Here is a 27477-nt window from a genome sequence, read left to right as displayed (position 1 = left end):
CCAGAAGATCAAGCAATAAAGACTTCAGTAGATTATCATTAAGAACTGACTTAACATTTAGTGTCAAACTCAGCCTTTTATAAGAGCTTTTATGTTGTCTTTTCTATGAAGGAGTTTAAAAAAAAAATCTTTGTTTCACAGATAAAGTGTGAATTATCAATATACCATTGTTTTAAGGGGGAAAAAGTACCAGCATCTCTAGGTGGAAATTAGTTCTACCCATCCCTCATCACTCCCTCAAGATGTCTAACAATTTCATCATAATTTTGGCTTCAATCAGTATTCAATCTTACTGAACTACACTCTCCCATAAAATGAGATCTTCTCGATCTGTTGTATTGGCAATCTCTAGCCTTCACCTCTACAACTGAACAAACAAAAGAGCACAGTTGAAAACGATTTTCCTTCAGAAGAGTAGCCAAAGTGCACGAAACACATTTACATAAAGCCATAAAGTAAGCGTAGGAAGCAGAAGGCTTCTCCTCCGTGTTGAGTGGAGCAGTGAGCCGAGCCTCCTGGAGAAGCATGAAAATGGTATCTGTTGACCCTCTTTATTTCTTCAGATGACCACTGAATTTCCACAGCAGAATCTGTCTTAGCTTCTTTGAGAGTATAAACAATACCTCTATAAACCAGGGATCACATGTGGAAACCCTATCATTGTTTTTTCATAACCAGTTTTCCTGTATATAAACAGATTAGAAGTCATGGAGTGGATGCTGACTACTAACAAAAGAAATTATCAAAGGGATGAACATAAATGGTTATAAAATCAGAGCAGGTCTTGCAAAATACAAACATGGCAGGGTCAAAATATAGGAGAGATGATAGCAAACGAGGTTTGCTTTGAACTTCTCATTCAACATTTATCATGTTTTCTCTTAATTTTCTGATAAACAATCATTTGTTATTTTACATTTGACTCTTATAAATCCAGACTTTCATAATTTGATACTCTGTTTTTTAATCCTGCCATATCCATTTATATGATGCTCCAAGATTCACATCATCAACTAAATTTGTTATTTTCACTTTAAGTGGGAACTCTTTTGATATTAATAGGCTGATTTAGAGAAGGTTACCTCTTAGGCAGAGGGTCTGGACTGGTTGTAGGATTATTGTCAAGTTGGGATATTACAGTGGCAAAATTTTCAAATTTGGGAGTCAGAGGACACAATCTAGTTCTAATTTTGCCCTTTATTAATTACATGGGCTACTTAATAGGGTGTAGTTTAAACTCCCCACTACATTTTATGGGAAGTATATGTGTATGTCAGTTAGATTAAGCTACGTGTAAGGGTGGTCATTTGCCCTAACTAAAAATTCACTCCCTAGGTGTCATCAACTAGTCTTCTAATCAACTAGTCTAACCAGCCTCCAGAGGTGCTTTCTAGCAAAAAATCAGCTATCTTAAGCTTCTAAAAACACCACCAGGATATCCTTAATTAGCATAATTTCTGTTAAAAATGGCTTTTCATTGGTAACATTAATGTGTGTCAATTAGTATTAGGGATGTTAGAAAAGGGTGAAACTGGTGGAGATGGAGATATTAAAGATACATAGATTGTATAAAATATTCTAGAGACTTTCCTTGCCTATAAACAGAATAAGAACCTAGAAAACCCAATGGCCTGTGCCCTTAGGGATATTGTTTCCTAGCTTGTCCTGTGCCTAGCCATTGACTCAAACCTCAGTCCACTGACTCAAACCTCAGTCCACTGCTGGCCTGATATCTACTATATCAGACTATAAACTTCTATGTTACATAAGCCGTTTTGTGCCTGCTTCCTAATAAATGTTTAATATGCATCTTTATGTGTGGCTGGATTTGGTCAGAGATTTACTTTCAACATAAACTGATAAAGAGGTTGTATGGAAGATAGTTACTCCTCATTCATCTCTAATTTTTGGTGGTTCCCATTATCCACAAAATAACTTTTGCAATATTGCCCTTCACGCAACATTGATTTCTCTTTAGCCCTGTCCCAGATATTTGTAATGTCATCCAGGTGTCTGTATGCAATTAAGAGATAATAAATTCATAGATCTCCAGGCTATAGACTCAGAGGGCTTCAGTGGGATTCAATGCATGCATAGGGCTCTCCTGGGTTAGCAGTCCCTTCAGGCCTCTATGGTTTGATCTGACAGTTGCTTGGTCCTTGCCCCAAGTCCCAGAAGCAGACAGGATTTCTCCAGTTCCCTCTAGGGTCTTCAGTTCTCTGGAGTTTTGATCAATACTTCCTGTAGACGGTTTCTTCCATAGGGCCATGGTCAAACCCTTTGCTATTTGCCCATAAGAATAGAACACAGGGCAAGCATCTGACTCTTGATTTCAGCCCAGGTCATGATCTCAGGGTCATGAGATCAAGCCCCACGTCAGTCTAGCACTGGGCGTGGAGCCTGCATAAGATTCCCTCTCTCCCTCTCCCTCTGCACCTCTGCACCCTCTCTCTCCCTCTCTTAAAAAGAAAAAAAAAAAAAGATAGAACATAGATTGGACATCCTGGGGCCATGTCATAGATAGAGGTAATGATGATGGTGGTAATGACTATTAATACGATTTCCACATGGCAAAAACCTATGTCTCCATGGATTGCTTGGCTGCGCATGAAATAAAACTCAAGAAGTATTGGCTTAAATGACTTAAGTTTTTTTTCCTAGGTATACTACACCTAGAGTTGGGCAATCTAAAGTTGTGCAAGGTATCAGTGATGCTATCAATGACCCAAAGTCTATCTGCCTGCTCTCTCATCATTAGTTTGTGGCCCTGGTCCCCACGTTTTCAGTATGGCTGTGGCACTTCCAGGCATACAATGGGGAAGGAGAAGGAACACAGGCCTTTCACAAAATAATGCTTTGCCTTTTTATTCAAAAAAGAAAACTCCCTCCAGGGAAATGCATTTATATTACATAGGCCAGAAGTTTGTCATCCTCTAGCTGCAGGGGAGTTGGGAAAGGGAATAATTTTAACAGGACATACCACCATCCTGAACAAAATGAAATTCTGACAGGAAGGAAAAAAGGGACTCGATATTGACAGGGAACTAGTAGCACTTACCATTCTTACTATTTAGCAGTCAGTTTAACTCACCATCTCTAACATGATCCATTAACCATTTTCCACAGTATGAAACTGAGCATCAAAGACTTTTAGTAACTTGCCCAAGAAAATGGCAGATTCATGATTTGAATCCAGAACAACTTGATTCATAGCAATAGTAATAATAGTTAACATTGGTCAAATAGTTGCCATGGGTCAGATATTCTGCTAGGTGTTTTTTATGTGTATGGACTCATTTCCTCCTCATAGAATCCCTCTGAAGAAGGTGTTTTTATTGTTCTCACTTATCAGATGAGGAAACCAAGCCTTGGAGAAGTTAATGGACTTGCTTAGAGTCACGCAGATTATAAGAAGTAAAGCTTGAGTTTAACTCAGTTCTGTGCGAATCCTTAGCTCTTGACCCTTCTACTACACAGCTTCTGCCAAACTCACTCATTCAAACTGTAAACACTACCACCATCATGCTAGGGTAGGCACCAGAAGAACAAACCAATGGTTAAATACCAATAAGGCAGCTAATAAGTACTCCACTTAGTAGAATTAAATAGAGTAGAACCCCTGAGAATGGAAACTGAAGATACAAGAAATAGCAAGAAAATGAGTAAGGTCCAAGCTGGTGTTAGCTGTGTACCAGAATATGCACAAAGGTCCTCCTTTTCTACATCGGTGTGTATTCTTGATGAAGTCACACGGAAATATCTATCACAGAAGATGACCATTGCTCGTTGCCTATCCAATAACCTTTCTCCATTCTTTACTAACAGAACACCCATCTTACTAAAGGCAACATTAGACTCTGTTAAAATGACTCACTTCCACAGGTTTCCCTGCCTCTATGGGGTGGCCATATGGCACAAGGCTGGCCAATGTAAGTACAGTCTTTTGGTTAGGGCTTCCTGAAAAGCTTGCCATTGAAAAAAGACAAGCTTGCACTTGCTTTGGCAGCACATATACTAAAATTGAAATGCTACAGAGAAGATTAGCACAGCCCTTGCACAAGGATGACATGCATATCTCTGAGGCATTCCATATTTTGCACAGTTCCCAGAGGTCCCTTGACACTTCATTGCTTAATACCAAGGAAACTACATGAGTCAAAGCACAACATGTGGCATCCAATGTTGAAATTGTGATTTTTTCCCTACAAAAAGAGAGAGAGGGAGGGAGGGAGAAAGTGACAAGCTCAGCTCACTCATTATTTGCCCTTTATTCATTCCTCTTCTGGCCTGGAGTACTGTTGTGATGTTGAGTGAGGCAGCAACCATCTTATGAGCATGAAGATTACAGCCTCACACTAAGGATGGCACGGTGGAGAGATAGACAACTGCTTAAATGCTAAGTCCCTGATAATATTCTGGAGCCTCCAAACCAACCTAAGCTTGCCTATTTCTGGATTTGTGACGATTTATGAAAAATAAACTAGTTAAGCTGCTGTTGTGGTATTGTGTTGTTGTGTTTACATGAAGCTGAAGATAACACCTACTGATAGAGATGGCCATGCTATTCCCTCCTTCAATTGGATTTATTTTTGGTTTACTACCAAAGTCATCTCCAGGTAGAACATATCATTGTCACTGCCCCAGCTTTGACTGCATGGGGGACCAGGTGTGATGCTAATTAGTCTGGAAGGAGTGGGTCTCACGTCTTCTCTCTTTGCACTAAAGAAGGCCTCCGAGTAATAAAGTGACATTGTACAAAGAACAGAGGCTTTGGCCAATCTAATCTTCATGACAATTTTACTCACTCTCTATGAGCTTCAGCTTTCTTATCTCTACAGTGGAGACTCTACCATCTACTTTAAATATTTACTGAGAGGTGTGTGAAATGCCTAATTCAAGTGGTACATATGGGTACAGTTGTCTTTATTTTGAATTCTCCTCTCTCACTAATACAAATGGAACAAATCACCTTATCCTCTCCTCCCCCATTCTCAATGCATCCCTAGTCTTCTTGTTATAATATTCTTTGGAAAAACATCTGCCCCTAGAATTTGGCCTTGGTTTTCATTTTATCTAGATTTTGGATGGTTAAAAGAAGTGGGTGGAAAAGGGAGTGGGGAGAAGTAAAAGTCCATAGAGTATGACCCTCGGCATGGATGACTCTTCTGTCGGGCAGAGGAAAACCTACAAGAAGACAGCATGCAAACATCTCCCCCCTTCCTCGGAACTTCCTTTCTTCCCCATGTGAAGATGGAGACCCGAGTTTGTGACCATATCTATAGGTTCACAAAGTATATCTATATTTTTAATTAGAGTTTTTCTTGAGAGCTAAGTCTTCTGAGATGTGCTCTTGAATAAAGTCATAATCATCTATAGTACATATTTATAATACACACATATATATGCCACATACATATTTATATATAACATTAGAGTCTGTTACCATGGCAACTATTGCAATACTAACAAATTAAGCATTGTGACTCCACTGTAATAAGAAAAAAGAAATTCAAATGAAACACCAAGCATTTGTTTAAGCACAAATATCGTTAGTAATTAAATACACAGAAACAATACAGAAAACCACAAATTAATGTTTAGAAGCCTTTTCTAGTATGAAAACCGGCTTTGCTGTTGTTTTCCTTTTACCACTGCATTACATTATGCATCTTTATAAATTAAGTTTAGCACCAGGTTAACAAGAACAGATCTGCTGCATTGGGGCTCTCACACACCAACAAGCTCAGCTTTCGGTCTCAATAGGTACACCTTCCACAGTCAGTGAGAAAGATTTTATGGCTCTTTTTATTCATCAAAAAGAGGACTTTTAAAAAGAAAGCTCAAATGTGAAGTTGGTCTTACATCCCCTGTTTCATTCAGACAACATGTAGAACTACCCCTGGGGTTTTGAATACATTAACATCCTTTCACAATTAACCCTAATAGGACAAGTGTAGCATTTTTTTCCAAGCAGATATAGTCAAAGCTGAAAAATACATAGTGTTTAAATAGATCTCATTATATCAGCTACACCAAATCTCTCCTCTTTATATACAGAGGATGGTACCTCTTTTCACTGTGATGCAACATTAAAACAGGAAGGCATACACAAGGATGACATGGATTTGACAAAAAATTAATGATTTGTACATCACTTTAATGCTTTGAATCTGCAATTCATGTATGCTAATTAGTTCATAATGGGCTGTTGAAGAACAGAACTGTCATCCTGCTGCTTCCCGGGTTTCTGGAAGCTCTGATTCAGCACGGACTTGCCCGGTTGCCTGCTGGATTCTGGGCTGAAACCCGGCAGATCTATGAGAGCATTTCCCCCCCCACACACACAAAATTGTTTCTTGGATGTGGTGCTTTAATCTATCAGAGTTCCGGGCATATCTCAAGTAAGCGGTTCCTGGGTGCCGCGATACATCCCGGGAGCAGTAGCATGGCACCACTCTATCCAGATGATGGATTCCCGGGTTTTAGGCTGTCAGGCTTTACCTCAGAGGGCAGCCGTCAGCTTCCCAAATGGATGAAGTTGTATTATGCAGCACATTTTGAAAATGTATGTACAACTTTTTTTTTAAAATTTATTTACAGATAAAAAAGGCTATAAAACTTGGAGAGAGGAAACAAAGGGGGCACGAAGATCAGATATCTTCTCTTACTGTGGGAAATCATGTATATCTCCCCAGTGCAAGAAAAGCAGCCACTGAGTCCTGTTTTCCTTTGGTCTTTGTGCTGCTGAGGTGGAGACAGACTGACCCACTGGCAGGAGAATATGAGGCTGAACAGCCTCACAAAGCAAAAGTAAGTACCGGCGCTTGCTGTAAGCTGCGAGATTTGAAAACAAGTTGCTATGTTTTTACTGGAGAGAAAACTGATTTTGCCTGATCTCATGACGGAGACCTGACCCAATGTGTTTCTCATATCACATCTGCTGATCTACCCAGCTGCTGCGCATGTCCAGACAGGAGACTACACAAAGGAAACAAGCACTACATTTGCTTCCGGGTTTGAAGTATCCGATGCCTGATGGCTGAAATTTTGTCTTGAAGTCTCCAAAGTGAAAATGCATTTAATTAAAAAAAATTTTTTTTTAACTGGAAATTCGAACTAATGGTCATAATGGAAGAACTGAGCCAGGCCAGGGGTAAAAAATACTCCCAGTGTAGTTGAGCTATTAAGGGCTTTTAGATGATCAGGAATGCATACTTTTTAAATATGCAAAATAATGGTACACTAAAAGAGAGTTTAAAAGTGATCAAGTTAATAAGAATTATTTTGGGGGCACCTGGGTGGCTCAGTCGTCAAGCGTCTGCCTTCAGCTCAGGTCGTGATCCCAGGGTCCTAGGATCGAGCCCTGCATCGGGCTCCCTGCTCAGAGGGGAGTCTGCTTCTCCCTCTCCCACTCCCCCTGCTTGTGTTCCTGCTCTCGCTATCTCTCTGTCAAATAAATAAATAAAATCTTTAAAAAAAATTATTTTGTTTATAGTTTTATTTAAGGTCTTTATACAAGCAAGAAGGAAAAAATGTGCTAATAATAGGTGTTTAATAAATGTTGAATGAATGAAGGATGCTCTTCAAAAAATGTTGTGACTTAGGGTGCCTGGGTGGCTCAGTCGGTTGAGCATCTGATTCTTGATTTTAGCTCAGGTCATGATCTCGGGGTCATGAGATTGAGCCCCGTGTCGGCCTCTGCATTGGGTGTGGAGCCTGCTTGGGATTCTCTCTCTCCCTCTCCCTCTGCCCTTCCCCTTGCTCGAGCTCTAAATAAATAAATAAATAAATAAATAAATAAATAAATAAATAATAAATTCTTAAAAAAAAATGTTTTGACTTAAGAAATACATGAAATGATATTCCTACCTTAGAGGCTACACGTGGCTGTCTAGTCAGCACCAGGAAAACTCACATAGATGTAGACAGTGATGACAACATTTTATCTGCATTAGACATCAGAATAACACTTTCTTGTGAATGAAACCAAACCACAAACTTAAAGCCCCCTCCGCTGGTTGGGTTATTCAAACCTGTAGATCTTAAGTTGTGTTTGGTAAATATGTAGGAGTAAGACGGTTGTTGGGTCATTTAGTAGAGGTATGCTTAGCTTTTTGAAAAAGTGTCAAACTGTTTTCCAAAGTGGTTGTACCATTTTACATTCCTGCCAACAGTGTAGGAGAGTGCCTGTTCCTCCACATCCTCACCAACACCCGAAATCTTTTTAACTTTGGATAGTCTAATAGGCATGTTATTAGATCTTGCTATGGTTTTGATCTGCATCTTTCTCATGAGCAAAGATGTTCAGCATCTTTCCATGTTCTTATTTGCCATCCATATATTTTCTTTGGTGAAGAAACTGTTCAAATTTTTTGCCTGTGCTTTACTTGTTTGTTTGTTATTTTAAATTATTATTGTCATCAAGTTTTGAGAGTTCCTTATATATTCTGCAAACAGTCTTTTATCTGATATATAATTTGCAAATATTTTCTCCTAGTCTGAGTCTTCTCTTTTCATTCCCTTAGCCTACTTTTGAAGAGCAGACATTATTCACTTTGATGAAATTATGTGATATATAATTCTTTTGTTGTCTCCTTTCCCTGATCAGTCTGCTAGAAGTTTATCTATTTTATTATCTTCCCAAAAAATGGACTTTGTTTTCATTAATTTTTATCCACTGTTTTTCTATTTCCTTGAATTTTGCTCCGATCTTTATTGTTTCTTTCCATTTGCTTATTACACATTTCATTTGCTCTTCTTTTCTACATCTTAAGGTGGATGCTAAAGTTCTTGATTTTAGATAAGAAAGAAATGAAACCATATGTATATGCAAAGACTGATATACAAATATTTATAGAAGCTTTATTTTTAATAGCCAAAACCTGGAAACTACTCAAATGCTCATCATCATGTGGAGAAATACATAAATTGTGTTATATTTATACAATGGACTATTACTCAGCAATAAAAAGAGAAAAAGTTTTACACAAACTGTGTGGCTACATCTGAAAATAATTATACTTGTGAAAGAAGCCAGAAAAGAAAAAGGAAATACTATATGATGTTATGCATACAAAATTATAGAAAACACAAAGCAACCTATACTGACAAAATAATAAGTAGAGAAATAACTCCAAGAAAACAATACGCAAGAGATTTCAACAGCTATTTCTTAAAGAAATATGTATGTATGGCCAAGAAGCCTATGAAAAGATAATCAACAATATTAGTCATCAGGGAAATACAAATTAAAACCACAGTGAGATACCACTACACAGGGTGCCTGGGTGACTCAGTCAGTTAAGCATCTGCCTTTGTCTCAGGTCATGATCCCAGGGTCCTGGGATCAAGTCCCACTTTGGGCTCCTTGCTGAGCAGGGAGCCTGCTTCTCCCTCTACCTGCCACTCCCCTGCTTGTGCTCTCTCTCTGTCAAATAAATAAATAAAATCTTAAAAAAAAAAAAGAAAAAGAAAAGAGATACCACTACACAGCCACTAGGATGGCTAAAATTAAGAAGAGTGATAACACAAAACACTGGTGAGGATGTGAAGAAGCTGGAATTTTAATACATTGCTGGAGCAATTGCTGGAATGTAAAATGGAAAGACCATTTTGAAAATTTGACACTTTCTTTAAAAAGTTGAAGATATAATCCCTAGGACCCAGTAATTTCTCTTCTGAGCGTGTACCCTAGAGAACAGAAAGCATACGTCCACATAATATATGAATATGCATAACAGCTTTATTCAAAATAAATCAGGGGGCACCTGGGTGGCTCAGTTGGTTAAGCATCTGCCTTCGGCTCAGGTCATGATCCCACGGTCCTGGGATTGAGCCCTACATCGGGCTCCCTGCTCAGCGGGAAGCCTGCTTCTCGCTCTCCCATTCCCCCTGCTTGTGTTCCCTCTCTCGCTGTCTCTCTCTCTGTCAAATAAATAATAAAATCTTTAAAAAAAATAAAAACAAAAACAAAAAAACAAAATAAATCAGAATTGGAAATACTCCCTCCTTTGCTCTGGGGACTCCAATTACATGTATATTTGATGTTTGAAGTTGTCTCACTGATGCTCTGCTCATTTTAGTTTTCAATATATTTGTTTAATTCTTTGCAATTTTCATTTTAGATAGCTTCCATTGCTATTGTCTTCAAGCTCACTAATCTTTTTTTCTCCACTGTTTAATCTGCTGTATTTTTTATCTCAAATATTGTAGTTTTCATCTTTAGAAGCTCAGTTTGGACCTTTTTTATATCTTCTATGTCTCTAGTCTTCATGTTCAATCTTTCCTCTAGTCTCTTGAACTTACGGAATACTGTCATAATAACTCTTTCAATGTCTTCTCTGCTAACTCTAACATCTGTATAATTCTTAGATCAGTTTTCATTGATTGATTTTGTCCTCATTATGGGTCATACCTTCCTGCTTCCAAATGGTAATTGAGAATGTTAATTCTATTCATTTCTGAATGGATGCCAGACATTGTAAATTTTAACTTTTTGGTTGCTGGATATTTTTGTATTCCTGTAAGTATTCTTGAGCTTCTGGGATGCAGTTGAGTTGCTTACAAACATGTCAACCCTTTTAGGATCTGCTCTTAGGCTTTGTCATGTGTAACTAGAGCAGCCTTTATTCAAGGGTTACCTTTGTCTCAATATCAAAGCTGAACATTTTTAGGACTTGAGGACTCTACCCAATGCCTCCTGAGTTATGAGATTTTCTGCTCTGCCTGGTGGGAACAGGAACTATTCCTGGCTCTGTGTGAGTTCCTGGTACTGTCTGTCTAATATTTCCAGAGTTGTTTCCCTGGACCTGGACAGTAGCCTTACAAACATGTGCTGATCAGCTCAGCTGAAGTCTCCAGCAGAACTCTCTACAGATCTCTGATTCTGTGACCTGCAAACTCTAAGCATGCAGACTCCCTTCTCTCCCCAACTCCAGGAGACTACTGTGCTCTGCCTGGGATCCCGCTCTCTGCCCCTCAGCCAGAAACTCTCTCCATGCACCAAACTAGGGCAAGTATAGGGCCCACTGCATTTGTTGTCTGTCTCTCGGGGCTCAGTGTCTGTCATTGTTTCACGTCCAAAGTCTTGATAACCATTGCACCATATATTTTGTCTAGTTCTTCAGTTGTTTCAGGAAGGAAGGTGAATCAGGTTTCTGTTATTTAGACATGGCTGGAAGCAGAAATCCATATAAGTCTAATTTTGCCCCACTACTCAATGAGGTCTTTTGATGAACAGTTTTTAATTTTGAATAAGTCCATGTTATTGATTTTTTATTTCATCATTAGTTTTTTGTTTTAATCACTGAAGACAAAATTTTGCCTATCCGAAGGCTATGAAGATTTTCTCCTTTGTTTTCTTTAAAAACGTTATAGTCTTAAAGTTAATTTTTGTGTATGAAACAAGGTAAATTTCAAGGATTATTCTTTTCTTGTGGCTATCCAGTTGTCCCACCACACTTGATGAAAAGACTGTCCTTTCCTACATTGAATTACCCCAGAATCCAAGGCCCTCTGCCATCTTTGAAGTGAAATTATGTTTTCATTCTCACCAGTCCCTCTGCCACATTGAACTTCAAAATCTAGTTCTCTATAGCAATTAACTTGTCTTTTTTTTTAAACCATAAAATTTTATGAACACATATTTTATACAAGGCACTGTGCTAAGGTCTGTGAAGAATACAATAAAGTAAAATATAGTATCTGCTTTTCCAAGAAGCCCTCAATCTTGTAAAGAAGTAGGAAGTTACAAATAGTACTTTGGGGTAAAAGAAAGGTCAGGTGGTTGGTTGAGATGAGTCAAGAAAGAAGAGTCAAATATAAAAATGGCCAAAAACTTATGGTTGGAAAATGTAAAAGGGTATTGTGTTAGGCATAATAATGGCCTCCAGAGATGTCCAAGTCTTAATCATTGCAACTGTGAAGATATTACCTTATGTGGCAAAAGGGGACTTTGCAAATGTGATTAGGTTAAGGATCTTGAGATGGAGAGATGATCCTGGACAGGCCCAATGTAATCACCAGGGCCCTTATAACAGAAAGCCGAAGACAAGAGAGTCAGAGAAGGAAATATGACAATGGAAGCAGGAATCAGAGTGATGGGATTGCTGGAAGTGACCATGAACCAAGGCTTGAAGGCAACTTCTAGAAGTTGAAAAAATAAGAGAACAAATTTTCACCTAGAGTGTCCAGAAGGAACAGAATTCTACTGAAACCTTAATTTTAGTCCAGTGAAACCCATTTTGGACTTCTGAACTTCAGAACTATAAGGCGATACATTTGTGTTGTTTCAAACACCTAAGTTTGTGGTAATTTGTCACAGCAGTGCTAGGAAAGTATTACAGGTATTGAATAGAAGGGTTGCTTTTTGCCCTAGTCCTGAGTGAGGTTGCTAGGGAAGTGAACTTCCCACATGGTGATCATAATTTACCTATCGGTGAATGAAGTACTAAATTCCAAGTGCCTGTTACTTTCTGTCAGCATCTGTTGCTACAATAAATATTTTGACCCAAAATGAGGTTTAGGCAAACTTTTCTGTATTTGTAGCAAACACTGCCTTCCTGTGAATCAAAAGGAGCTCCCCACCCCTAGAGGGGACCTAAACTATACAAGGACTGAAGAGAGGCAATGGCGTTACAAGACCTGGAATCAGAAATGCTATATTTGTAGCACCCCAAATGGAAAATCCTCCTTCCCTTTGTAAAATTTAAGTCTATTCTTCAAACTTCCTATTTATGTTCAGAAACATAAGCCTGAATATCCCTAAATAGAAGACCGGCTATATATGACTCTTGGCCATCTTTCTCTTCAGCTTGATTTCCCTTTCTTGAAGGACTTTTCTAGTATTTATCCAGTGAAGTTCTTATCATAATGCATGGATACCTTTGTGTCCACACGAGGTTAAGTCAAATGCTTTTTTATTAATGAACATTCTTTAATAACCAGCATAGGTTGTCTCTATAAGACAAAGCAAATGCAAGTCCTTTGACCAGATCACTGCATTGCTCTCAGCAGTGGTGGAGATAAAATGCAGAGAGCTGAGCAGTGGCCTTCCTATCCCTGGTGGGAACAGAGCCACGGGACACATGGTTGTCACTTTGGGTTGTAAAAGTCCTCTCTGCATGTGGGGATCTGCACAGACAAGCAATGAGCTGAACGTGCACAAGCATTGTGTTGGATGAGAACCTTGCTCCTGGCTAAATAGCAAATAGCAGTGCTCATTGTTGAGGCTAATCCCCACTCACTTGGCCTCTCTGTGAGAAATGAATAATGCTCCACAGCCTCATATGTCCAGGCATCGTGCTGTAAATCCAGGCAAGGCTAGGTGGAGACAATGGGCTTAACTAGATTAGATCGCTCCACTGTATTTTGGGGTGGGGGGAACCTTCATAAAGTCCTTGCAAAGCAAGCCAAGACAGGATTTCAAAACACACCAGGCAGGACAAGATGTTCACGAGTAGAATTAAGTTGGTAGTGTCCTAAATCTCTTTGGTGAATTATTTTATTTTTCAGATATGTAGTGCTTTCACATTCAGACTGTGTTTACATAGGATTAAAAAGATGGTAAAAATTTAAAAATTCAGATAACCATTTTTTTCCTTTCTTGACCACATGATATCAAGGAATTGGTTTGGTTGACTTAACTATCTTTATATTTATTTTAGTTGATTAGAAGAATTCCCTTATTTCACTTTATCTAAGAAGGTTTCTATTTTGAAATGGGTTTGATGTGCATTTATAGTGTGTCCCCACTTTAAACACACACACACACACACACACACACACACACCATTCTTCATCTCTTCTTTCAATCTCCTGTCCTGGGAGATTCTCAAAATGACAGAGCCTAGGGGTGCCTGGGTGGCTCAGTCAGTTAAGCATCTGACTCTTGATTTCAGCTCAGTTCATGATCTCAGGGTTGTGGGATCGAGCCCCCTGTCAGGATCGAGAGCCACCCCCCACACCAGCCCCATCGGGATCAAGCCCCACATCAGGCTCCACGCTGGGTGTGGAGCTTGCTTGAGATTCTCTCTGTCACTTTGCCTTTCCTCTCTCTCTAATACAAAAAAAATATATTTTTAAATGACCAAGGCTAAAACAATACTAGTATAATTGAGCTGTATTTATTCTAAAATTTTTATGCTATTGTTTGGCTCTGAGAATACTGATATCAGATTTTCCATTTGTGAAGTTGCCAATGAAATGGTGTATAGAGGCTGGGAACAGAGTTTGAAGAAATATGGCTTGGAGAAATACTGCAGGAGCATAAATCTCTTAGAAGCCTGTTGACCTAGAGGATGCATGCTGATTCATGTCAATTGTGGCATTCATGAGGCAGGTGAGAACACTTTTGAAGTAGGAGGAGTTCAAGGGAGTTTGGTCCTAAGTGTTAGATGATTAGGCAAAGAGAATTTAATGCAGTTAAATTCTATGAACAAAAATAGTGAGTAATGGACTTAAGGTTCAGGTGGTTTTTTAGACCAATTTTGACTTGAGATGAGGAGGTCCAGGTATAATGCGCGAGGTCCAGGTACAATGGGCTCTCTTTCCTTAGTGGCTACAGAGCAATAAAAGATGCTCCAGTCTTAAGTTTGGAAATAAAATGGACAAATAAGTATTATAAAATCTAAGCCATTTAATGCATTTACTTAACACAATAAGTGAATTATTTTGCACCTGAAACATGCAAGACTCCAGCTAGGCCATCAGAGTTTGGTAGTGGATAAGACAGACATGGTTCTTATCTTCAGTGGAGCTTAAAATGTGGGGAGAAGACAGATGTGAAAGGCTGAGGAATAGCCCCACCTCCAAAGATGTCCACATCCTAATCCTTGGAATTTGTAAATATGTTATCTTACACAGCAAAAGGGACTTTGCAGATGTGATTAAGTCAAGGTTCTTGAGATAGTCTGGATTATCTAGATGAGCCCAGTGTAATCTCAAGGGTCCTTATAACAGGGAGGCAGTAGGACCAGAGTCAGAGAGTTGTGATAACCAACCAGAGGTGGAAGTGGAGAGAAGACGCTACACGACTAGCTATACAGATAGAAAAAGGGGCCACAAGCCAAGAACTGCAGGTGACCTTCAGCAGCTGGAAAAGGCAAGAAAATAGATTCTTCCCTAAAGCCCTCAGAGGAAGCTTGGCTCTGCTGACACCTTGATTTTGGGCCAGTGACACCCAGCTCAGATTTCCAATCTCCAGAACTATAACATAAGAAATTTGTGTTGTTTTAAGCCACTACATTTGTGGTGATTTGTTACAGTAGCAATAGGAAAATAATAAAAATAATACCAAAAAAAAATATGAGCAAATAACCACTCTAAATGCCATTTAATGATCATTGTTGAGAGTGCCATGAAGGGAAAGCACAGAAAGCCTGCAGAGTCCTAATCTAAAACAGAACCAGAGCTGACCTCCCTCAACTTCATCTTTCCTGGAGGAGACAGGAGTAGGTTGACCAGGAGAAGACGGGGAGTGATGTGCTGTGCCCAGAACAACCTCAGCAACACCCCTGTGCCTGAGGAAGTGTGACACACCTCCGGAAGCAAGGTGGGGAGGGAGGGGGAGTGGCTGCCACGAAGCGAGCAAGGGGACAGCCATTAAGGGCACAACAGGAAGGGAGCTTGGTAGGGCTTGGTTGACGACAGCGGGTTTAGATTTTGCCCCAAATGGATGCTAAGATTCAGGTTTTGGGGAGATCACTCTGGCTCTGTGTGGGGAATGGATGTGAGGAGGAAAGAGGGGAAGGGGACACGCAAGGTGAAGACTGTTGCATTGTCAGAGGGAGGAATGATTATGGGCACTTAGACCAGCATGGTGGTAATGGCAGGAGGGAAGCAGATACATTTTGGAAGTAGAATCGACAGAACTTGGCTGTTGGTTGATTTAATCAGTAATTCTTTTTTTTAATTGCATATAATCATTACATGATTATATGATGATACAATTATCAATTCTCCTATTGATGAACACTTGGGATTTGTCCAGTTTGGGGCTACTCTGAGTAACACTGCTATCAATATTCCTGTATAACCCTTATTATGAACATATAATTTTACTTCTCTAGGAGTGAAACTGCTGGGTCACAGGGGAAGTGTATATTTAACTTTTTGAGAAAGGCCACACTGTTTTCAAAAGTGACTATGCTATTTCATATTCCCTTTGGTGGTTTATTGGACTGTGTCAGGCATGTTTCCTCAAACTGAAGAATGATATGCTGAGTTCTTTAAACATTTCCCTGTGTTCTGAGTGTTAAGAAAGACAAAGAGGTGAAGATAAGCCCATAGTTCTGGTTGTGCATCTCCTGAGTGACAGAATACCTTGGTTCCTTGGGTAGAAAGGGGGGGTGGAGGAAAGTTGCTTAAATTGTCACCAAATCGTTCTGGAGAGTGTTTTGCTTGCAAACTTGTCGAGACCATATTTCACCAAAGCAAATAATCAGATTGGATCAGAGACTCAAACTTCAGAAGCTGATTGCTCTTAGACTATTTCAGATAGGGAACCTGAAGCCCTAAGCTGTTAGGAGAGGCTTGATTTCCCCTTAGTCAGTGGAATAGAAGTGTGGTTTCATTCTATGCTGTGGCCTACTCCGTGTGCTAGCTCTCCCCTTCAGATCTTCCCTGCTCCTGTGTTAGCCTCCAAAGTTGTAGGTTCAGTTCCTCACCACTCATCACTCTTTAAACAGAATCCTTTCTGTCAGTGTTCCTCAAATCCTTCCTCAAATCCAAAGGAAAGTGTTCTAGCTGGGGGTATCATCAAAACCGGGATTTTGTGTATTAGAGAAAGTGCCAACCAGGAGAGATATGGGGATGGATGAACAGGCTTAATCCTTGACTGTCTCAGGCAAACCAGGATGTACCACCACTGGTTTGGAAAGCCAAACTGACCTACAGAGTAAAGCAGTGAAGGAAGAACTACGGAAGGAATACCTAGTAGAATGGGAGCTGAATATATAGAACCTTAAAGCCAAGTAGACTGTGAGTTTCAAGAGAGATTTGAGGAGGAGTCTACAAGAGAATGATGATCTTAAACAGTTTTAACTCATAAGAAAATTGAAGAGGCAAGGAGAGGGTATGTTAAAAATGCCTTGGTGGAGTATAAATGGACTCTTTTTGATTGATTAGTCTCTTACCTAAACTATAGGAAACAAACTGAGGGTTGCTGGAGGGGAGGTAGGGAGGCGGGATGGGGTAACGGTGATGGGCATGAAAGAGGGCATGAGATGTAATGAGCACTGGGTGTTATGCACAACTGATGAGTCACTAAACTCTACCTCTGAAACTAATAATATACTATATGTTAATTAATTGGTTTTAAATTTTAAAAAATCCTTGGATTTAGAAAAAAGGGTTCAATGATGCTTCCCGTACCCACCAAAGGATGTGTCTGCCCAAAACCTCCAGGTGGGACTTTATTTTGAAAAGGGGTCTTTCAGATGTAATGAAGTCAAGGATCTCAAGATAAGATCATCCCAGATTATCCAGGCAGGCCTCAAATCCTATGACAAGCATCCCCAGAAGAGAAAGGCAGAGGGAGAGGAGAAGGCTGTGTGAGGACAGAGCAGAGACGAGTTCTGCAGCTACAAGCCAAGGAACACCTGGAGACAACAGAAGCCAGAAGAAGCAAGAAGGGATTCTCCCTTTGACCCTTCAGGGGGCAGTTTGGTCCTGCCAAAATACGGATTTCAGATTTCTGGACCCCAGAATAGCGAGAGAATACATTTCTGTTAGGGTTATTGGTTACACAGCCAGAGAGAACTGACATAGGGTGGAAGGGAGATTCTCGTTCAGCAGGCCCGAGGGTGGGCCGGAGGGAGGCACTGCATACGTGAGGGTGCAAAGATGAACTGGGTCTGGATGGCTGTGAACTTCTCGGTAAGTCCAGGCAGAGTAGAATCTAAGGGCGAGGTGGGGAGAGAAGCAGAAAGAGTCTATGTAGCCCGCTCCTCATCTAGGGCCACAGCTGGGGCTCCCCCAGGACAGATTTCTCATGCTGCTTTTATATTATCCACCCAGTTTGAAAACAAAATCCAGTTAGAGATTGGGAGAAAACAACTTCCTCCATCTCTCCTGCAGGTTCCAGAAATACATGCAAATTCTGCATTTAGTTCAGGCTCATTACCAGTAGAGCAAGCCACCCAATTGAGTTCTTTTAATCATTTTTCTCATTATTTTTTGTTCTCTGTTTTAGTTGTCTCATATTTCTTCACTTCTGTCAACCAGTCCCTTGGTTATACATTTTTCTTGTCATTCGCCTTAGAAAAACAAAACTAAACAGCATAATTAGTAGTGCTTGTATGAAAGATGTGACTTTTTAGGGGGGAAAAAAGTTGCTATTAATTGCTCATTCACATTGTAAACATCTTCGACTCCTTCAAGTGTACTGAATTTCGGGTTCCCACAGGGCCTTTCACGGGGTCCATGGGGCTCTGTCAAGAAACAGTGCCTCAGGCACGACTGTACAGAATGATCTAGACGCAGGGACGCATGGCCAGGACTAGGGTCCCATCACACCAGAGTTTGTGCTGAGAAGAGAAGCCCATTCTCAGCTAAAGCTCCACCAAAGTGGGTGTCTGGATTTAAAATTTTAAACCCAGGATTTTAAAAAGGAGAGCATTTAATCCTGAAAAAAAATAACAACTCTATTTGAAATATAGTTTCTTTAATCAAGCACCACTTGATGTTCGTAGATGATTTTCCTCTGTAGAGCCTAAGGAGAAAAACCTCCCTAAACCTGGTTCTTGAACATCCCCCCTCCCCTCCCCCCCCAGCATCAGGGGATTAAACTGCTAAATTTGATTCAAGTTTAAAACTAGGGCAAGAATTGGAAGGTGTAGTGTAAAGCGGTGGCTAAGAGCTTGAGCTTTCAGTTGAGATAGATCTATGTTTTCAAGTGCAAGCATGCGAGCATCAAATAAGAAATATTTGCAAGTACCGGGTATACCATAACAGCTCGTTAAATATACTCATTTTAATAGGACTCCACCAGTGTAGAAGGGAGAGCCACTCCTTTTCTCCCTTTGGAGGCATTTTGGAATTCTATGGCTTCCGCAGTTCAGAAAAATTGGGGTGGGGTCCCAGCAGTGCTTCGTGGGCTCTCCACTGCAGCCCTTACAACCCACCTGGAGGCATGTGCTCTGCCTCCCCTGTGCCAGCACTGGGCTGTCAGGCTCTTGACTGAGATTCCCAAGTGTGGCATGCAATAGCCAGCCTCCCCACAGATGCATGCAGCCAGCCCTGTTCGAGTCCCTTCTCCCCTGGTGCAGGTCCTTCACCATCCTGGGGACTGGAACAGCCCAGCCTCCTATCTTTGGATTGGGCCCCTCAATTCTGAGAAACACCTTGGGACAATCCAGCCCTGGAGCATCAGGGGACTTTGGGGAATGAAAACTTCTCAATTCTCTCCTGGATTGAGGGAAGTATAAACCACTGGGTACAAATCCCAATCCACATTTCCAAGAGGAATAAAGAGAAAATGCCCCCTTACTCTTTCTCAGATGGCCTACAACAGGAAAACACGGCTTGATTAGTGTTTTGTCTGCCATATGAGCAGTCCAGTCTTCACTGGGGAGAGCCAGCTTTGTAAGGTACTTAAGAGCCTGGACTAGCGAACCACACTTTCTGGGTTTAAGTCCTAGTCCAATACTTACTGGAAGTCTGTTTTGGAGCTTAGGTTGCCAGATAAAATACAGGATGCCAAATCAAATTTGAGTGTCCAATAGATCATTTTTTTAGTGTAAGTATGTCCCATATATCACATGCAATATTTGGTTAGCAAAAATTTGTGAGGCTGTGATACATGGGACACACACTAAAAGATCATCATCAAGTTCAAGTTTAACGGGGTGTCCTGTATTTTTACTTGGCAACTCTACCTTGGATAAGGCCCTTAACCCCTCTGAGCCTCAATTTCCTCATCTGCAAAATGGAGATAAAAATAGTATTGTCTTCTGAGTATCTCTTTCACAGAGTTGTTACAAGGATTCAATGAGTTAATATTTGTATAGTGCTTAGAACAGGACTTGGCAGATAACAGGCACTAATAAAGACTTGCTAAGTAAATAAACGATCCAACCAACCTCTTGCCAAACTGTCTATACATGCTTTATGTAAACAACTATCCCTTGTTCTACGAAAACAATATTCACAGTCTCTGAGTAAGGCTAGAGAAGAAGGGACTGGGATCTTTCTCGGGGTACAATAATTTCAATGATCTTCCCAGACTCCTTTTTCTTTTCCCACAGTAGCCCTCACAGCTGATTTAGACAATTGCTTGCACTATCCCACCCTGTTCCTCCTGATACTTAGTGTCAGTCCAGAATGGAGCTTACACTGGCAGGTGGTAGATGAAGGTACCAGGAGGAGGTCCTGAGGAGTTCAAACCAGCATGAGGTTCCAGCAATCCCTCCTCCAACTATTCACAGCCCCAAACTCTGAAGGCTATTTCCAGCCTTTATTCTTTAGTCTCTGACTTGCAAGGAGACCCTGCTCCAAACTGCAGGAGGTTCATTCAATGGCCTGTAGGTAGAGTCTCAGAGTCTCTGCCTCCTTGACCCAGAATCTATGATCCCACTGACAGTTCTTCAACAGGAAGAAGAGAGAACATGGTGTTTCTGTGCTGCAGAAATAAGGCTATCCTGGCATTTTAATGATGTATTGCTACATAACAAGCCATCTCAAAATCTGGAGGCTCAAAAACAATAATCCATTCTCCCACAATTCTGCAACTTGTTTGAGCAATGTCAGCAGGGGAACTGGGACGGTTGCTGTCACTTGGAGACTCTATTGGAACTCAGCCAAGGCTGTTGGTAGGGGACTTAGTCTTCTTCGGTTTAGGCCTCTCCACATGGCTGCTTGCGTTGCTTCACAGAATGGTGGTTGGATTCCAAAAGGAACATGACAAGAGGGAGAGTTCCAAGCAGGAAAAAATAGAAAGTTCCAGGCCAAGTAAGGGCTGGTCCCACAACTGGCACAAAATCACTTCCATTATATTCAGTTGGCTAAAGTAGTTATAGACTCCACCCAGAGTCAACTGAGAGGGGACTACACAGAAGTATGAATCCTGGAAGGCATGGTTCATGGGAGTCATCAAAGGAATAGTCTACCACATCTGTTTTGTAAGTTCTGTAGTACCTCCAAGTAATACTCTGCCTCATGTCTACTATTCAGCTGAACACATATTTACTGAATACTTTCAGTATTCAAGACACCATATTAAGTTGTTTTTTTTTTTTTTTAATTTGTGGGAGTAGTGCTTGTTTCTATCTTTACTTAAGGATCTTGCAGTTGAAACAGAACAAATACATGGGTACACAAATTCATACTATGAACCCTTGCTACTTAAATACATTTAAAAAGAAGAGGATTTAGTGGAGAGAAAAATTATTTCTCATATTCTACAGGAATGTAACTTAGAAATTGTAAACCACAATAAAAAAATAGACGATATAAGGGCACCTGGCTGGCTCAGTCAAAAGAGCATCTGACTCTTGATCTCAGGGTTGTGAGTTCGTGTCCCACATTAGGTGTAGAGATTACTTAAATAAATAGAACTTTAAAAAAAATAGATGATATTATCATTGTTGTTATAAAGTTTTTGCCCCATCAAAAACTATATTTAGGAGCTTCTGCTTCCCCTAAATCTAGTGGTCCAACCTGTTTACATCTTGAGAGTGTACTGGTCAAGTCAGCCACCTTGGGCAAGTTACCTAGCCTCTCTGTGCTTCAAAGGTATAACCTTAAAGGTGGTAATTTAGTGTATTTGAGGTTCTTAAAACAGTGCTTGGCACACAAAAAATGCTCAGGAAGTGTTAATCATTGGTGATTATGATGGGTTGAGTAATGTCTCTCCCCCAAAGATGTCCTCCTCCATAGGAACCTGCAATTATGTTACCTTACATGACAAAAATGACTTTGCAGAGGTATTAAGGAACTTGAGATGGGAGAAGCTATCCTGGATTATCCAGGGGGGCCAGTGTAATCACAAGGATCCTTATGAAAGGGAAGCAGGATGGTCAGAATCAAAGAAGGTGATGTGATGATGGAAGCAGAGGTCAGAAAGATGCAGGGTCAGGGACCACGGAGTGCTAGCGGCCCATAGAAGCTGGAAAAGGCAAGGAACAGATGATCCCCTAGAGCCCCCAGGAGAAACACAGCCCTGCTGACTCATTTTGGACTTCTGATCTCCATAACTATAAAATAATAAATCTGCGTTGTGTTCACCCACTCTAAGTTTTTGGTAACTTGGGAATTCGGTACAGCAGCAAATAGAAAGTTAATGCAATGATGATGATGATAATGATGACAATAATCTGAAAGCCAGCACCTCCTATGCATAATCAAGAAGCAGAACCTAACCAGCCAAAAGAATGTATGTTCTCTTGCTCTAGGGAAAGATATCAGGTAGGGAGCTTGATAAAAATGAAGTAATTCTGTGCATCAGATTCAATCAAGCTGTCACTGTTGTTTGCTTTTTAGAGTTCAAACATCAAAACAATGCTAACTACTTCACATTTATATTTTATGACTTGGTTTTGAGCATTTTCATTAATATTTTATCACAAAGTCATGAGTTTTACTTTAATTATATATTTTGTGAAGGTTTTCAGCATACTTAAGTATGATTTTCTCATGTGTTGGGGCTGTTTGGGGGTTCTTTTCCCTTTTGGGTAACACATCCCCAAGCATGTTATAGCAGGCAAAGAGAAGTGTTCAACATTCTGAGATTACAACAACTCCTTTCTGCCTGGCACTTTACAGTTTACAGAGTTCTGTCAACCTCACTCACTTTCTCCTTACAATGTTCCCATGAGAGGAAAGCTAGCCTTGGGAAGATTGAGAATGAATTATGGAAATGGCAGTGATAGAAGAGCCAGGTTTTAACACAAGCCTCCTGACTCACTACCCTCAGAGATATCATCAAAGATTTTTAGGAGAAATTTCAGAGATTTGTCTCTTTGGACAATGAAGCTTCCTATCTCTCTCTGCTTCTCCCCCACTGCTCATTTGAATTGGAAGGACCTAAAATGTTCCAGATGTGAAGATACATGAATGACATGCTATACAGCTGTCATGGCTAGTCCAAGCTTAAATGCTGGCCCCTGAACACATGTGTATTCCCATGATCAAAAGCAAGGCATTGGGGGTCGAGTGCTAAATATTTTTTAACACTGTCAATAGAAGACACATTTCTTCAGAATTTGGAGATATGAGTGAGGGCCATGGAGTGAGAGAAGATAATATGATTTCTTGGCTAATAGCCATTCTTTCAGAAACCACTGTAAGTTCAATTTCAATCTAGTTAAGCCAGAACTCTAAAACATTGAATAAGAACCTTGGCTATGAGAGGTGCCTGGGTGAGTCAGTCGGTTGAGCATCTGACTCTTGGTTTCGGTTCAGGTCATGATCTCAGGGTGGTGAAATGGAGCCCTGCACTGGGCTCCGTGCTCCATGCTCAGCAAAGAGTTTGCTAGAGATTCTCTCTCCATCTGTCCCTCCCCCCCCTGCTTGCTCACTCTCTCTCTAAAATAAATAAATAAATCTAGGAAGAAAGAGAAAGAAAGAAAGAAAGAAGAAAGAAAGAAAGAAAGAAAAAGAAAGAAAGAAAGAAAGAAAGAAAGAAAGAAAGAAAGAAAGAAAGAAAGAAAAGAAAGAAAAGAAAGAAAAGAAAGAAAAGAAGAAAAGAAAAGAAAAACTTGGCTGTGGCCTTTCAATATATTTCCTAGTAAAGAGAATCTGAATTCAGGTCTCAGATCTTTGGAGTTGGGAATGAAAGAGGATTTTGATTACCATTAAGAACACTGTGAGCAATGCTGAAGATGTTTTGGGATTTTCTATCGCAATCCTCACTCAGCCTATCATATCACCTTTGAAAACAATTGTGTAGGTGGGGATTAAACAATAAAGAAATGCAGAGGAGCCTGCAGGAACCCTAAATAGCCTGTCACTAAAAATAAACAAACAGACCCAGAGACATTCCCACCAGAAGAATTAGCCACCTTTAAATAATGGTGACAATGAAATCTCACCCCCTCCATGAAGCTCTTTCATTGACCTGGACCAGATATAACTTCTTCCAATTAAGAAATTCTATAATACCGAAGTTCCAGCACTTTTAGAGCTGAAACGGGATCCTAGAAGGCACCTATGGGAAATAATTTAACCAGCTGGTTGAAAACAAAATCAAGATTAATAAAAAACAATCACTTTACTATAAACTGGCAAAAACCAATTTGAAAATACAATGAAAAAAAAATCCCATTCACAACAGGAACCAAAAGTATAATACCTAGCAATAAATCTAATAAGAATGTGCATGACCTGTGTAAATAAAACTGAAACTCTACTGAGGGATATAAGAAAGATCTGAATAGGTAGAAAGTTATGTTATGTTCCTAGATGGAAATACTGAAAATTTTAAGGATTCTTTCCAAATGAATCCATAAATTCAACTTAATCTCAATCAAAATTCTCTGAGTTTTCACAAAACTTGACAAGCTTGTTTTAAAATTCATATTAATATAGATAAAATTAACTATGATCTTTAAAAAAAAAAGAAAGAGGGGTGCCTGGGTGGCTCAGTCGTTAAGCGTCTGCCTTCAGCTCAGGTCGTGATCTCAGGGTCTTGGGATCGAGCCCCGCATCGGGCTCCCTGCTCCCTGGGAGGCCTGCTTCTCCCTCTCCCACTCCCCCTGCTTGTGTTCCCTCTCTAGCTGTGTCTCTCTCTGTAAATAAATAAATAAAATCTTTAAAAAATACATAAATAAAAATAAAAATAAATAAATAAAAATAAAAAAAGAAAGAGGCATTACTTTAATAATTGCAAAACATACTATAAATCTATAACTATTAAGAGTGTGATTTTTGCATAGAAATGTATTTTTTTTTTTAAAGATTTTATTTATTTATTTGAGACAGAATGAGAGAGAAAGAGAGAGCACATGAGAAGGGGGAGGGTCAGAGGGAGAAGCAGGCTCCCCACCGAGCAGGGAGCCCGATGTGGGACTTGATCCAGGACTCCAGGATCATGACCTGAGCCGAAGGCAGTCGCTTAACCAACTGAGCCACCCAGGCGCCCATAGAAATGTATTTTTAAAATCAGTGAGATCGTTTAAGAATACAGAAAGAGAATCATGTATCTATAGGAATTTAGTACATGATAGAGGTTATATTTAAAATTAATGGGTATAAGTTATGAATGCATGTTGCAGCAAGTAACAGATACCTGAAAAATGACGTCTTAAACAGGGATTTATTTCCTCACATAAGAAGTAGAGCCTTGGGAGATCCACGTTCCCCTTAGCTTTCTACTCCAGCCTGCTTATCACCTGTTCTTACCATCATGCTGGTTGCCTCATGGGTGATCTTCTGATCCTCCTGCCCATCCTCTAATCTCATGTCCCTATTTTAAGCAGGAATAAAAAGAAGAAGCAAGGAATAATGGATGTGTCTTGAGATCAGGACTTTTCCAGAAGTCCCAGTAGACTTCTACTTCTATCTCAATGTCAGAACTCTGTCCCCAACACTATAGCTTCAAGGAAGGCTGGGATATATAGGTGTTCAGCTGAGCACAATGATACCATGAACAAAAAACCTTATTTTTTCTTTTCCATAAAGAATAAAGGAAGGCTGACTAGGTAGGTATTTAGAGGTGATTGCCCCACAGGGCCAACCTGATGGGTATGAGGCCTATGCAGTCACACAGGGCCCCATGTTTGGTTTAACGCTCGGTTATAGCCATCTTGAAATCCTTAGTAACTTTATCTTTGGATTTGTGTTTTGTAGTGAAGTCCAATGGGACAATGGCCCATGTGCCTGAGCCCAGGAGGTATGTGTAATTTACACGTTCACGGTCTTATTATCCCTTTTGCACATAACATTCATGCCGTCCCAAGAGCAAAGAATTCTGGTGGATCCATGATTTATGGAAGCTCAGTGAAACTCAAAGCAAATACGTTACATCCCTAACTGAGTAAATGGGGGCACTGACTAACCCTGAGAGGCTGTGCTTTCCATTCAAATCAGAACTTGCTTCACATACAGAAAGAAAGCAATGGCATTCTAAGAAAAAACAATAACTTAGGGTCCCTATCATAACCTTTCTTACTCAGGTCACTTCCCTGCATTAGCCAACCACCTAAGCTGAAAATGACAATGTAGAGGAAAGATAAACAGAACAACCTATAATTCCTTTTCCTTCCAGTCATTCCTTATTCATCAGTAAGTTAAAGAAAGAAAGTACTGCTAGAATGAGTATGTATCTCAAAGTGACATAAGAACAGCTGAATTAGTTTTGTACAGTGTTCTCACTTTTCTAGTAAGAATAAAATATATATGCATATATAAGCCACAGTATACAAATTGTGCAATTTCAGTGATTATGTATACAGTTATGTTCAGGGCTGTGAGTATGTCAGGACTATTCACATGATCAGAAAAGATCTGAGGCCCTACACTCTCACCTTTGGGTTATGAAATCTCTGTTGAATTACTAGTGACTACAAAGCTAACCAAGCAGAGATTTCAGTGATGACACATGACAAAAAACAGACTCTACAGAATTAGTTCATAAAAGTAAACAAACAACAATTACAACAACAAACAATAATAATAACAAACATGGGGTAGGGGGTAGAACATCTGATTTCAGAATTAGCACATTATATTATTTGAACTGTCCAGTTTTCAACAAAGAATATGAAACATGCAAAGAAACAAAAAAGTGGAGCCCATACACAGAAGGGGAAAAGTAATCAATAGAATCTGCCCTTGAGGAAGCACAGACATTAGACTTATCAGTCAAAGACTTTAAATCATCCATTTTAAATATGCTCAAAACACTAAATGAAGCCATGTTTTAAAAATTTTTTTAAAGATTTTATTCATTTATTTGAGAGAGAGAGAGATGGAGAGAACAAGTGGAGGGAGGGGCAGAAGGAGAAGCAGACTCCCAGTGGAGCAAGGAGCCTGATGTGGAACTCAATCCCAGGACCCTGGGATCATGACCGGAGCTGAAAGGCAGACGCTTAACCAACTGAGCCACACAGGCGCCCTAAATGAAGCCATGTTTAAAGACGTAAAGGAAATTATGAGAATGATGTCTCACCAAATAGAGAATATAAGTATAGAAACAGAAAATATAGAGAAGGAACCTAAAAGAAATTCTGGAATTGAAGGGACAATAACTGAGATAAAAAATTCATTAGATGGGTTCAACAGCAGACCTGGGCAGGCAGAAGAAAGAATCAGTGACCTTGATAATAGGTTAATTGAGATTATCTAGTCTGAGGAATAAAGGAGTAGAAGGAGGAAATAATTTCTTTTTTAAAAAAGACAGAGTCTCAGATACATGTGGAAAATCATCAAGCATACTACCATGTACATAATAGGAGTCCCCAAAGGAGAGGAGAGAAAGTAGCAGAAAGAATATTTGAATAATAATGCCTGAAAAGTTCCCAAATTTGATGAAAAACTTTAACT

General features: G+C 39.9%; 1 non-coding gene across 1 annotated transcript; it reads left to right on the top strand.

Annotated features, from left to right (window-relative positions):
* Window positions 1–3994: 3994 nt before the first annotated feature.
* LOC116637937 lies at window positions 3995–4097 on the top strand. The gene has a single exon (XR_004300563.1). It is a non-coding gene; the product is annotated as a U6 spliceosomal RNA (small nuclear RNA).
* Window positions 4098–27477: the final 23380 nt, after the last annotated feature.

This window comes from Phoca vitulina, unplaced genomic scaffold (assembly GCF_004348235.1).
Source record: "Phoca vitulina isolate PV1807 unplaced genomic scaffold, GSC_HSeal_1.0 scaffold1, whole genome shotgun sequence".
NCBI classification, from domain to species: Eukaryota; Metazoa; Chordata; class Mammalia; order Carnivora; family Phocidae; genus Phoca; species Phoca vitulina.
The sequence above is the reverse complement of the archived record's forward strand: the minus strand, read 5'-3'. Positions and strand labels throughout refer to the sequence as shown.